The sequence below is a fragment of the Cyrtonyx montezumae genome, unplaced genomic scaffold, assembly GCF_038088225.1.
Source record: "Cyrtonyx montezumae isolate F1298 unplaced genomic scaffold, pur_monq_1.0 scaffold_8, whole genome shotgun sequence".
Classification (NCBI taxonomy): Eukaryota; Metazoa; Chordata; class Aves; order Galliformes; family Odontophoridae; genus Cyrtonyx; species Cyrtonyx montezumae.
Window position 1 is genome coordinate 90,462,290 of NW_027072089.1, and position 13,582 is coordinate 90,475,871.

At 47.3% G+C, this 13,582-nt stretch overlaps 1 protein-coding gene across 4 annotated transcripts in view; it reads left to right on the plus strand.

Moving 5' to 3' along the window:
* TNS3 (tensin 3) overlaps positions 1 to 13,582 on the plus strand; it is a 225,407-nt gene that overhangs the window by 67,377 nt on the left and 144,448 nt on the right. The gene's annotated exons all lie outside the window — the stretch shown is intronic.

Sequence of the window (13,582 nt, forward strand, 5' to 3'; positions counted from 1 at the left end):
AACCTGCATGGGTCCCCATTTCTCAATAATGGATGCCAACCCACAGTAGGTTGACCCCATGAACCCTGGAATTAGACCAGGGATTGTTTGGTCTAGGGGGGTAATGTTCTCCCCCCAGCCCATTTAAACATATTCCAAATGAAAGACATGTTTGGTAAGTATGAATTTTTATCACTAGGTCTGCATGGCTCGCTAAGTATGGGGTAAATAACTCCTAAGGACGGTACTTCACAAAGAAATAGTATAGACGATGGTATATTTTGAGTATGTCTATATCGATAACATACAAATAATACAAAAGAGAAGATGGCTCACCTTCAGATGACAAGGATCACAGGGAACTCTACATGAGAAGGATCTCTGAGAGGAGATCCTTCCCTGGTGGTGGCCAGCCCTTAAATGGGGTTTGGGAGAGGTGGAGCCAGGCTCCACCCCTTCCAGTCACACAGGTATATCACCTCTACCTGTGGCCCCATGGCTGACTTGGTGCTCACCCCAGGTGACCAATCAGTGGTTCAGGCTGTGATTCAGCAGTTCCCATACAGTCCAGTTATGTTCTGTCTGGCTCTGATCCTTGCATCTTGTTTTGTAAATATTAATTTTTGTTTGTAGAGTCAGTTATTTTAATTATTTTTTTTAAGTCTTCTGAAGTGGGATCAAGGAACTTAGAAAATACATTTTACTGTTGCTTAGAATACTCTCACTTTTGCATTATTTAGTTTGTTAAACATTTGTCTCTGGGAAGTGGGAATCACGTAGCTTACCAGAATATACCACTTCTTTCTTTGAGCGGTATTTTGGTAGCAATCACAATGTCCCCATGATTTGTTGTATTTTACACAGTTTGTTGTGTCATACTTGATTACTATGGCTGGGATTGAAGACTGCATATGCCTGGAACTAGTTGAATTCTGTCTTGCAATTCTGCCTCTCTAAGACTGGAAGACACCCTGCATTAGATTGTGAGCAGTTGCCTTACTGACTTAATGAAAGAATGGAAACTTTGCATGAAAACATGGAAACAGACAGCATGAATAACTACATTGTTTTGCAAATACACAAAGGAAAAGCAAGTATTATGTCTTTTCCAGTAGAAGTTCCTGAGTGTGTTGTATCAGCAAGCTGAAATGTCATTGGAAGTTGTTTTTACTACCTCTGTGTGATAACACCATTTCATGTTGTTTTGCTAGAAATTATTTCTAGAAAGACATTTTACGTGTTTTCTTATGCCTTGTTGAAGAAAAATCTATAAAATAACTCAGACAATTAAGGCATCATAAAACAAGTGTTGTCCCGGTTAAAACAAAACAAGTAAGCAGGCAAAAAAACAACAACTGTTTGACAGGAGTATAGAATCATAGAATAACCAAGGCTGGAAAAAACCTCTAATATCACCCAGATCAACTTATTACAAATACTTATTACAAATATTTCCCACTAAACTATGTCTCTCAGTACATCATATAAATGTTTCTTGAACACATCCAGGGATGGTGTCTCCACTGCCTCCCTGGACAGCCTTCTTTTGGCACCTGAACACTGTCTTAGAAGTACTTCTTGTTATCCAACCTGAATCTCCCTTGTACAACTTGAGGCCATTCCCTCTAGCCCTATTGCTAGTTAGATGGGAGAAGAGGCTGACCCCCACTTCACCCCAGTGTCCCTTCAGGTAGTATCAGAGAGCAATAACATTGCCTCTGAGCCTCCTTTTCCCCATACTAAACAATCCCAGCTCTCTCAGATGCTCCTCATAAGGCCTACGTTCCAGACCCCTCACCAGCTTCATTGTCCTTCTTTGAATGTCGTCCTGGGCCTTGTTGTGTTTCTTGTAGTGAAGGGTCAAAAACTAAACAAAAAGTACTTGAGTCAAAAAGTCAAGAAGTACTTGAGGTGCAGCCTCACCAGGGCTAAGTACAGAGGGATGAGCACCATCCTGTTCCTGCTGGCAACACTATTTTTGATTCAAGTCAGGATGCCATTGCCTTTCTTGGTCACCTGGACTCATGTTAAGATGAGTGCTGACCAATACCCCCTATCTCCATTTCCTCTATAGAGTCTTCCAGTCACTCTGCCCCAAGCCTGTAGTATTCCCTGGGTTGTTGTAGCCAAAGTGCAGGACCCGATCTTGTTGAACTTCATCCTGTTGACCTCAGCTCAGCTCTTCAGCATATCTAGATCTCTTTGGGCCTTCCTACCCTCAGGCAGATTGACGTTTCCAGCCAACTTGGTGTTATCTGCTGTCTTACTGAGGATACACTCAAAACCTTCATCCAGATCATCGATAAAGACATTGAAGAGGACAGGCCCTAATACTGGCCCCTGGGGAACACCACTTGTGACCAGTCGCCAGCTGGATTTAACTCCGTTCACCACCACTCTCTGGGTGCAGCTATCCAGACAGTTCCTTACCCATCAAAGAATGCATCTGTCCAAGCCATAGGCTGTCAGCTTCTCCAGGAGAATACTGTGGGAGAGAGTGCCAAAGGCTTTGCTGAAATCTAGATAGCCTTTCCCTCATCCACCAGACTGGTCACTAGATCATAGAAGGAGATCAGGCTGGTTGGGCAGGACCTGCCTTTGATGAGCCCACGCTGGCTAGGCCTGTTCTCCTGATTATCCTGTTGTCACGGTGTTGTCCGTGACAGTGACCCAAGGGGAAAACCGAGAAGGGAGAGGGGAGAGAAAAAGAAACTGCGTCAGTGGCCGCGCGGCCGCCCGAGCAGAGCCGTGCTCCGGGAGGGGGAGGGGGAAACAGTGGGAAGAGATGGGTCTACAAGAAAACAACGGCACGATCTGAGAAGGAACGGTAACTTTACTAAATCTAATAAAATTGAACAATTGAGAGAGAGATAAAAATTTCCAACCCAAAAGCTGTGAGCTTACGTTAAGGAGGACCTGCAGGGGAAGCACACGTGCTGAACCTCCACGGCCACCCAGAGCAACACGCCCAGACCGAGCGCCGCCTCCCATCCGGTGCAGAGCTCCGCCCCTCCCCTCTGCTGCTCCCCCAGCATTAACTCCTTAACTGCTGCATGATGCTCTGATGGGGAATACCGGCATCAAAACCACAAAACCACAACATCCTACCCCTTATTCCACATCATCACATCATGCTTAACACACATCTATACATAACCAAACAGTAATAACATAAGTTACATAGAAACATATATATATACATACATACACACATAATTACAGACTGCATTCCCCCAGCATCAAATTCCCTTGTGGGACACACTGGACGTCCCCATTTTTATCCATTACCCACCAGGTGCACCCAGGTCCCTGCGCAAAAACGGTTCCACGGAGGGGTTTGCCCTTTCCAGAGGCTGGAAGGACCCACACCACTTTTCCCAACATGCTCCTCACATGTACCACAGGGACCTTATCTCCCTCTATGGTCTGTAGGGAGCTGGACTGTGTAGGACCCTCTCGGTTGACTGATCCCATACTGTTGACCAGCCAGGTGGCTTCTGCCAGATGCTTCTCCCAGTGCTTGAACGTCCCACCACCCATTGCTCTCAACGTGGTTTTTAACAACCCGTTGTAGCGCTCGATCTTACCAGCAGCTGGTGCATGGTAGGGGATATGGTAGATCCATTCAATGCCGTGTTCTTTGCTCCAGATATCCACAAGAGAATTTTTTAAATGAGTCCCATTATCGGACTCAATTCTCTCTGGAGTGCCATGTCGCCACAGGACTTGTCTCTCGAGCCCTAAGATGGTGTTTCGGGTGGTAGCATGGGGTACTGCGTATGTCTCAAGCCACCCAGTGGTCGCCTCCACCATGGTGAGCACGTAACGCTTACCATCGCGAGTTCGTGGCAAGGTGATATAATCAACCTGCCACGCCTCCCCATATTTATACTCTTCCCACCGCCCTTCCTGCCAGAGACGTTTCATCCTCTTGGCCTGTTTAATTATGGCACATGTGTCACAGTCATGGATAAGCTGTGCAACGGCATCCATAGTTAAGTCCACCCCTCGGTCTCTAGCCCACTTATAGGTCGCATCCCTTCCTTGATGGCCTGAGGTCTCATGGGCCCACCGAGCTAAAAATAGCTCTCCTTTGTTCTGCCAGTCCAAATCTATCTGAGACACCTCAATTTTGGCAGCTCGATCTACCTGATGGTTATTTCTCTGCTCTTCAGTAGCTCGATTCTTGGGCACATGAGCATCTACATGGCGCACCTTTACACCCAACCTTTTTGTTCGGGCAGCAATGTCTTTCCACAGTTCAGCAGCCCAAATAGGTTTACCCTTCCGTTGCCAGTTGTCCTGTTCCCACTGCTGCAACCACCCCCATAAAGCATTTGCCACCATCCAAGAGTCAGTATAAAGATATAGCATGGGCCACCTCTCCCGTTCAGCCACATCTAAGGCCAGCTGGACAGCCTTTACCTCCGCAAATTGGCTTGACTCTCCTTCTCCTTCGGTGGCCTCTGCAACTCGTCGTGTGGGGCTCCACACAGCAGCCTTCCATCTGCGATGCTTCCCAACAATATGACACGATCCATCAGTGAAGAGGGCATACGTCTTTTCATTCTCTAGTAGTTCGTTATATGGTGGGGCCTCTTTAGCACGTGGTATCTCCTCTGATGGGGATGTTCCAAATTTCTTGCCTTCAGGCCAGTCCATGATCACCTCCAGGATTCCTGGACGGTTGAGGTTCCCCATCCGAGCTCGCTGTGTAATCAGTGCAATCCACTTACTCCAGGTGGCATCGGTAGCATGATGGGTGGAGGGAACCTTTCCTTTGAACATCCAGTTCAGCACTGGCAGTCGAGGTGCCAGGAGGAGCTGTGTCTCAGTACCAATTACTTCAGAGGCAGCCCGAACCCCCTCGTATGCGGCCAAAATCTCCTTCTCAGTTGGAGTGTAGCACTCCTCTGAACCCCTGTACGCTCTGCTCCTAAATCCAAGGGGTCAGCCTCGGGTCTCCCCAGAGGCTCTTTGCCAAGACTCCAAGTGGGACCTTTCTCTCCAGCAGCAGTGTAGAGGATGTTTTTCACATCCTGTCCCAACCGAACTGGCCCCAGGGCCACAGCACGGGCTATCTCCTGCTTAATTTGCTCAAAGGCCTGCTGCTGTTCAGGACCCCATGCAAAATTATTCTTTTTCCGTGTCACTTGATAGAGGGGGCTTACTATGAGGCTGTAGTTTGGGATGTGCATCCTCCAAAAACCTACTACACCCAGAAAAGACTGTGTCTCTTTCTTGCTAGTGGGTGGTGACATACTGGTGATTTTGTCAATCACATCTCCTGGAATGTGACGACGACCATCTTGCCATTTTACTCCTAGGAATTGAATTTCTTGGGCAGGTCCCTTCACTTTGTTCCGTTTAATAGCAAAACCAGCACCCAGAAGAATCTGGATTATTCGCTCTCCCTTTTTAAAAACTTCCTCTGCTGTATCACCCCACACAACAATGTCATCAATATACTGGAGGTGCTCAGGTGCCCCACCCTGTTCCAGTGTGGTTTGAATCAGCTCATGGCAGATGGTTGGGCTGTGTTTCCACCCCTGGGGCAAACGGTTCCAGGTGTACTGAACGCCCCTCCAGGTGAAAGCAAACTGTGGTCTGCACTCTGTGGCCAAAGGAATAGAAAAGAATGCATTGGCTATGTCAATGGTGGCATACCACTTGGCTGCTTTTGACTCCAGTTCATACTGCAGCTCCAACATATCTGGCACAGCAGCACTCAGTGGGGGTGTGACTTCATTCAGGCCACGGTAATCTACCGTCAGCCTCCATTCTCCACTGGCTTTACGCACCGGCCATATGGGGCTGTTAAAAGGTGAGTGAGTCTTGCTGATCACTCCCTGGCTCTCTAGCTGACGGATCAAGTTATGAATGGGGAGCAAGGAATCCCTGTTGGTGCGGTACTGCCGTCTGTGCACTGTTTTTGTAGCGATAGGTACCTGCTGCTCTTTCACTTTCAGTACCCCCACAACAGACGGATCTTCTGACAGGCCAGGTAAAACAGACAGCTGCTGAATGTTGTCTGCATCTACAGCAGCTATTCCAAAAGCCCATCGGTATCCCTTGGGATCCTTGAAATGTCCCCTTTTGAGATAGTCAATACCGAGTATGCATGGAGCCCCCTGTCCAGTCACTATGGGATGCTTCTGCCAGGTTTTACCGGTGAGGCTTATTTCTGCCTCCAGCACAGACAGTTCCTGAGAACCCCCAGTCACTCCAGAAATATGAATCAATTCTGTCCCTTTATAACTCTAGGGCATCAGAGTGCACTGTGCACCAGTGTCCACCAGTGCCTTCTATCTTTGTGGCTCTAATGTGCCAGGCCATCTAATCCACACAGTCCAATACACTCTATTATCCCTCTCCCTCCCCTGGCTGAGGGCAGGGCCCCTCTATTGGTTACCTGCAGTGACGGGAGCAATTTCATTGGTGGCTGATCTCTGCTGTAGTTCTCTCACCCGTGCTCGCAATGCAGGAGTGTGTTTTTTATGCCACTTCCTCATGTCCTCTCCGTTTTCTCGTAAGAAGCTCCACATGGCCACACGTGACATGATGTTACTGCCGTCATTTGCTCGTGCAGAGGGGCGGTTGCCTTTGGTGGCCAAGACTTTCAACAGTTTGATAAATTGCTTCATCAGATTCTTTGGGTCATGCTCGTCTTCATCAGGTGTTTCCAATACTGACACAGGTTCATCCCTATTCATCAGTAATGACAGTTCCTCCAGTATAGTTTTCTGTGTCTCCTTAATCTCACCTACTTCTTCTGCTACTATAGCTGCAATGGAAGCACATGATGGTGGAAACTGTTGTTCAAAGTTTTGGAGTGTAATAGTCAATTCATAAACTGGGAGTCTTCTGTCTTGACCCTTAAATCTACGGAACATTGCTACCAGTGTACTTGCGTACCTCTCTGGAGCTGTTTTTGAGAGCTTGCGATATACATCAGGTGTGCACCTTACTCTATCAGGATCACGGTCCTGGTGTGGATTGTTAGGGACGAAATTGGGATCATACAGCATCTCTACTACGGCTGTTTCTCTCAAAAATTGGATGCCTTTCTCCACAGTGTTCCATCTTTCCACCTTAGGCTCCAGATCATCTTTGTAAGGGTATCTATCCTTTACAGCCACTAGTACTCATTCCCAGAGGGTAGCGACTCCATTCAGACATCTGCCAATTCCTCTGTCGATAGCTGGGTCTCGGGCAATGCTTGCCAGTTGGCGGGCTTCACTGCCATCTAGGGACACGCTGCTGGCACCGCTGTCCCAACACCGCAGCAACCAGGTGACAATAGATTCACCCGAGCGCCGTACAAACTCCTTTCTTGAACCTTGTATTTCAGTCATCTTTAGGGGCCGACGAGTAGCGGTAACAGTGACTCCATCATCATCGCTGTCTTCTCCATGTCTCTCACTTTTCTTAGTGGCCTTTTTAGGTGGTGGTGGTGGTGCTGGTGCTGAGGAGGGCCCCTCGCCTGGATCTTCCTTTTTTTTCTCTGCTTCTTCTTCTTTCCGTTCTAGGTGCGAGGACAGCCGTGTCCATTTCTGGCCTTCCACAGGGGCAACCGACACTGATACCGGTGCTTCCTGTGATTGGTCAGGTCTAACTTGGAGGTTTTCATTTTTGCTTTGGACCTTGGTTTGGAAACCATTTCTCTCCAGAATATCAATTATGGCTCGATAAGCACAAGCCAGACCCCAAACAATACATTCCTTCTCAGATCGTCCTGAGTCCCATGACTCCTTACCTAAACACTCACTGAATTTCTCAGGGTCCCACAGGTGCTCAAGATCAAAATTGCATAACACCGGGGGTCCCCACGCTTCTAATTTATTTCCTAATTTTTTCCACCTTCCCTGCCATTCAACACTCTCTGGTTTTGAGGAATGCTCCCTCCACATGATGTAAATTACTATTGCCGAGAGTGCATTCAGAAAAACAGATAACACAGTTGCCAGGCTGACATCTTGAATATAGGTAAAGACCTGAAAAGAGTAATTGGAAACCGTTCCAAATGCCGCATAATCTGTCACGTTAGCCAGGGTGTTTAGGTAGGAGGCATGTAACCCCCTCAGCACACTAAAGTAGCTGTATATCCACATTACTCCGGTGCTGAACGCGAGGAGCTTAAAAAGACGCCAGTATGCTATAAGGTACATGAAAAACCTTAGTCCACTCTGCACCAGATTTACAATGGAGTGCCAATACTGCACTGCCCGCATTCTCCACCAATAATTGTCACGGTGTTGTCCGTGACAGTGACCCAAGGGGAAAACCGAGAAGGGAGAGGGGAGAGAAAAAGAAACTGCGTCAGTGGCCGCGCGGCCGCCCGAGCAGAGCCGTGCTCCGGGAGGGGGAGGGGGAAACAGCGGGAAGAGATGGGTCTACAAGAAAACAACGGCACGATCTGAGAAGGAACGGTAACTTTACTAAATCTAATAAAATTGAACAATTGAGAGAGAGATAAAAATTTCCAACCCAAAAGCTGTGAGCTTACGTTAAGGAGGACCTGCAGGGGAAGCACACGTGCTGAACCTCCACGGCCGCCCAGAGCAACACGCCCAGACCGAGCGCCGCCTCGCATCCGGTGCGGAGCTCCGCCCCTCCCCTCTGCTGCTCCCCCAGCATTAACTCCTTAACTGCTGCATGATGCTCTGATGTGGAATACCAGCATCAAAACCACAAAACCACAACACCTGTTCATGCCCTGTGATCTCTCTAAGGATGATCTGTGCCATAACCTTACCTGGCACTGTGGTAAGGCTGACAGTCCTCTAGTCCCCCAGATCCTCCTTTTGACCCTTCTTATAGATGGCAGTCTTGTTGGCAAGCCTCCAATCCTCTGGGACCTCCAGGTGACTGGGAGCACTAATAGATGATGAAAGTGGCTTGGTTATTGTCATGGTTTTATGATTTTTGGTATTGATATTCCACATCATAACATCATGTAGTGCATTGAGAATTAAAGAGTTAATGCTCCAGCTCCGTGGATCATTGGTAGTTCTGGGTATACCTGTCTCAGAAGAGAAGAAGAACTACATTCCCCAGAGGACTTTGCAATGCTTTGTGTTCTTACGTGTTTATGCTCAGAGGGAAAGATAAAAACTGTTTGCATGTCACAATACCCTTTCTTTCCTTTCAGATCGACTCAGCAATGCGTACTCGCTGCTGTCTCGCCTTCAGCATTAGCGTAAGGCCTTCAGTTTATCGGACACTCTCTCTTGCTCATTGTATTTGATTTATTGGCTTTAATTCCAATTATATTGTATTATGTTATTTTGCTTTCTGATATTTTACTTAGTAAATTAGCTTTCCTCCTCAGATCGTTGCTGCTGTTTTGTTTTTAGGCCCATCTCCCTTTTCCTTTTTTTCCCTTACCCCCTTCCCTGGGGCTTGGGTCTGTGGGTCCCCTGTACCAATCATCATGTAACCGGGCCAAACCAGCCCATAAACTGTTGACAGTTATCACCTCTCTGACTCCCTCAGCATCCTCAGGTGTATCTCATCTCATTGGGACCCATGGACCTGTGACAGTTGAAGTGGGGTACTAATCTCTGACAGTTTTCACAAGAATTGTGGGGGTTTATTTTGCTCCTCATCTGAGACTTCCAGATCAGGGAGCAGAGTATCTGAAGGATAACTGGTCTGACTTTTAAAGACATATAAAGAAGGCATTGAAAACCTCAGCTTTTTCCTTAGCCTTAGTGGTCACATTCCCTACTCCATCCAGTAGAGTTTGGAGATTCTCCTTAGCCCTTCCTTTACTGTTTGTAAGTAATTTTTTTGTTCTCTTTAACCTGTGGCCAAATTGAGTTCAAGCTGGACTTGTGCAGGGAGAAATTAGAAAGGCAGATCTTAACAACATTGTACTTTCACTGAGTTACCCAGCCCTTTTTCTATAGGTGGAAGATTCTCTTTCTCTCCTTGAGTCTCAGGAAAAGCTCTCTATTCATCCATGCTTCTCTTCTTCCCTGCTGGCTTATCATAATTCAGGTGGCAACAGCCTACTTCTGTGCCTTTAAGATCTCCTTGAGGAGTGACCATGTTTCCTGGACCGGTTTACCCTTCAGTACTCAATTCCAAGGGACTATTCTCTACCAGTGTTCTGAGCAGTTCCAAGACTGCCCTCTGAAAGCCCAATGAGGCACTTTTGCTATCCTGTTTTTGCTATCCCGTTTCCTGCCACACTATTTCACCAAGAATTGACAGTTCTACCTTTTTGTGATCACTCTGTGCTCTGTCCAAGACAGCTCCTGGTCTCCTTATCTCCTACCGGTGTTCTCTGTGAACAGCAGGTGTAGTGGGGCACCTTTTGTTGTAGGCTGTCTTATTAACTTATCTTTCATGTGCCTCCTAGACTGCTTCTCCTGTGCTTTTATTTCTAGCATAAATCAGGGAAGTTGAAGCCCCCATGAGATCAAGGACTGACAATTGTGTAACTTCTGTCAGCTGTTTGTAGAATGCCTCTCCTGTCTCTTCATCCTGGTTAGGTGCTATGTAACAGACCCCCACCAGGATGGCTGCCTTGTTGGCCCTCCCTCTGATTCTTTCCCATAGAGATTCAACCTTATCATTCCCAGCCACAAGCTCAACAACATCAAAACACTCTCTAATGTAGAGGACCACCCCTATCTTCTTGCCTGTCCCTTCTAAAGAGCTTATAGCCATCCAGTTGTGGGAGCAATCGCACCATGTTTCCATAATGACAACTAAGTCATAGTTAGCCTGCTGCACAGTGACTTTCAGCTCATCCTGTTTGTTGCCCATGCTGCAATGTATTGGTTTAGATGCACTTCAGCTGAGCCCCTTGCCTAACCCCCCCCCCCCCACACCCTTCCCCCAGTCTTGTCATAGTTCCTCTAGGCTTACTTCTAGTGGGTGTGGTTTTTATCTCTTTTCCCTCTTCATATGTAGTTTAAAGCCCTTTCAATGAGCCCTGCTAGCTCCTGGGCTAGGATCCATTTTCCTCTTTGAGACAGGTGAGATCCAGTAGCAGACATCAAGCCAGGTACCAAGTAAATCACCCCATGGTCAAAAAACCAAAATTCTTCTGTTTGCTCCAGCCTCTCAGATACGCATTTATGAGATGGGTCATTTTCCTCCTTTCATTATCTCCCTGTCACAGAAGTGATAGAGAGATATATGACCTGCACGCCTGGTTCATCCACTAACCACCCCAATTTGAAGTCCTTTTTGATAATCCTCAGGCTTCTCTTAGTGACTTCATCGCTGCCAGTGTGAACTATTGGTAAAGGATAACAATCAGTGGGGTGAATCAGACTAGGAAACTTCCTAAAAATATCCCTCACTGTCTGTCTCAGGAAGGCAGCACACGTCCCTGTAGGTAGGGTTGGGCTGAAATGTAGGATTCTTTGTTCCTCTCAGAATGGAATTACATAATCATCCTTCTGTTCTTCCTGGTGGAGACTATCCCGAGGTGTGGAGCCAGCCACCTCCTCCGGTGAACTTTGAATGCGGTCCTCCTACCACACCCTCACTCCCTTCCCCATGAAGTTCCAGAGCCTCAAACCTATTATGTTGGAGAACTGAGGTAGGTCAGGATGGGACCTATTTCTGCTTTTCTCTTCTGTTATCTCCCTCTGCTTGACAGTGGCAGGGGAGGGCCCCTTATCACCATTTAGGTGGTATCACCCTGCTGTCTTTCCCACACATTCAGCAGAGTTACACCACAAGTTTATCTCACTGCTCTTGCTCTATGGTACTTAATCTCTCCATCTCCTCCTTGAGCTTAACTACCATGCTGAGCAGATGGTCTATCTGCTCACACCTAACGCAGGTGGAATCCCTGCTGCCCTTCACTGGCAGCAATGGGCTCTGGCATTTGCCAGAGACTTTAACTGACACATTTTTAGGTGGGTGCTCCATCTGATTCACCACTTTCTTTCTTGCCAGCTTTCTGCTTAGTGGAGACCTCGTCTTGATTTGGTGTTGATTGGTGTGGGGTAAATAACTCCCAATGATAGTACTCCTCAAAGAGATAATATAGGGGATGGTATATTTTAAGTAGTTCTATATAAACAGTATACAAATAATACAAAAGAGAAGATGGCTCACCTTTAGGATGACAAGGCTCGCAGGGGACTCCATGTGGGAGGGATCTCCAAGAAGAGATCATTCCCTGGTGGTGGTCAGCCCTTAAATGGGGTTTGGGAGGGGTGGAACCAGGCTCCACCCCTTCCACTCACACAGGTATATCACCTTCACCTGTGGCCCCATGGCTGACTCGGTGCTCACCTCAGGTGACCAATCAGTGGTTCAGGCCATGATTCAGCAGTTCCCATATACCCTTCCAGCGACTGTTTAGTTAAGGAATGCAGCCGCCTCTTGTTTGAACGCTGGTGCACCGGAAGGAAGGGAGCCAGAGAGGGAGAGGGCAACCCACGCAGGCTCTGAGCGTATCTGTGCTCCTGGAAGCACCACCGAGAGGGAGAGAGCAAGAGGACGGGTGGACCTGGGCTGCTCCACTCAGGTCACTCAGATGCTCATTCACTGTTTCAGGCTGTGACCAGGCAATTCCACTACACTCTGTTGCCCTTTCCAGGAGTTAGTGGCCTACAGATCCAGCTCCGTTAGCGTCTGCGCAACTGACCTGCCTGGCTGGGGCCAAATGACTGCACTTCACACCAATGTGGTGAACAGCAAATGGCGTTTATTGTTAGCAGCAGCATCCCTATATAAGTTAGGGTTGCGCGTGCGCATTACTCCTCCTAAGTGACTCAGCATTTTACTTTCTAAAACTTTCTAGAAGCAACTTTGCAAAAGTGGGGAATTGTCTCTTCTCGCGAGATCTTGTTCTGTGCCTGCAACATCTCCCCCCCCCTTTTTGCCAAAGCAAGTCTAATACAACTCAAGAGGACCCTATGGCGTACATCCCGAAATCTACGTGTTGCGCCTATACATACTATTGTCCTCTCGAGTAAGCCATGTAAGTCTTGCCCTGTTACACCGCGAACACAATTTTCCCAATCCTACACCCTTCTATCTAATGGCTACTTTTGTGCCTTAATCTACAAGCTTTCTTTAACCCTATGATATTCTATTTTTTTATCAAAAGCGCGATCTAGTGCATTCTGCAAGCAGTTCTTTGTGCATCGGAATATGCATTGGAAGATCAGCAACAATATGACAAGTGTCAAAAGGGCACCTCCTAGCCACTTGAATACAGGGGATAGCCAACTAGCCCAGTTCCCAAAGATATTCCTCAGCCAGTCCCCAGTCGGGTCGTTTTGAACTGTTATCTTTTGCATGTGTTGCTTCAGCCAGTCCAACCATTTATGCCATGATTCTGAGTGGTCGCTAAGAGTGAAGCAGCACATTCCTTCTAAGTCTGTACAACCATGACCTTGAGCCAAAAGCAGGAAGTCGATTGCAGCTCTGTTTTGCAGTACAGCATGTCTGATACTGTCTGCAGTGTCTCGGGCACGGACTCAGATGTGAACGATCCAAATCGTTTATTACAGGTTTTAACATCCCTTATATACTTTCACAAGCTCTCTCTTGTAACTTTCCCACCCGCCTTTACATATCAACAATGTAACTTCCCAAAACAGTCCTTAACCGTGCATACAGGCGA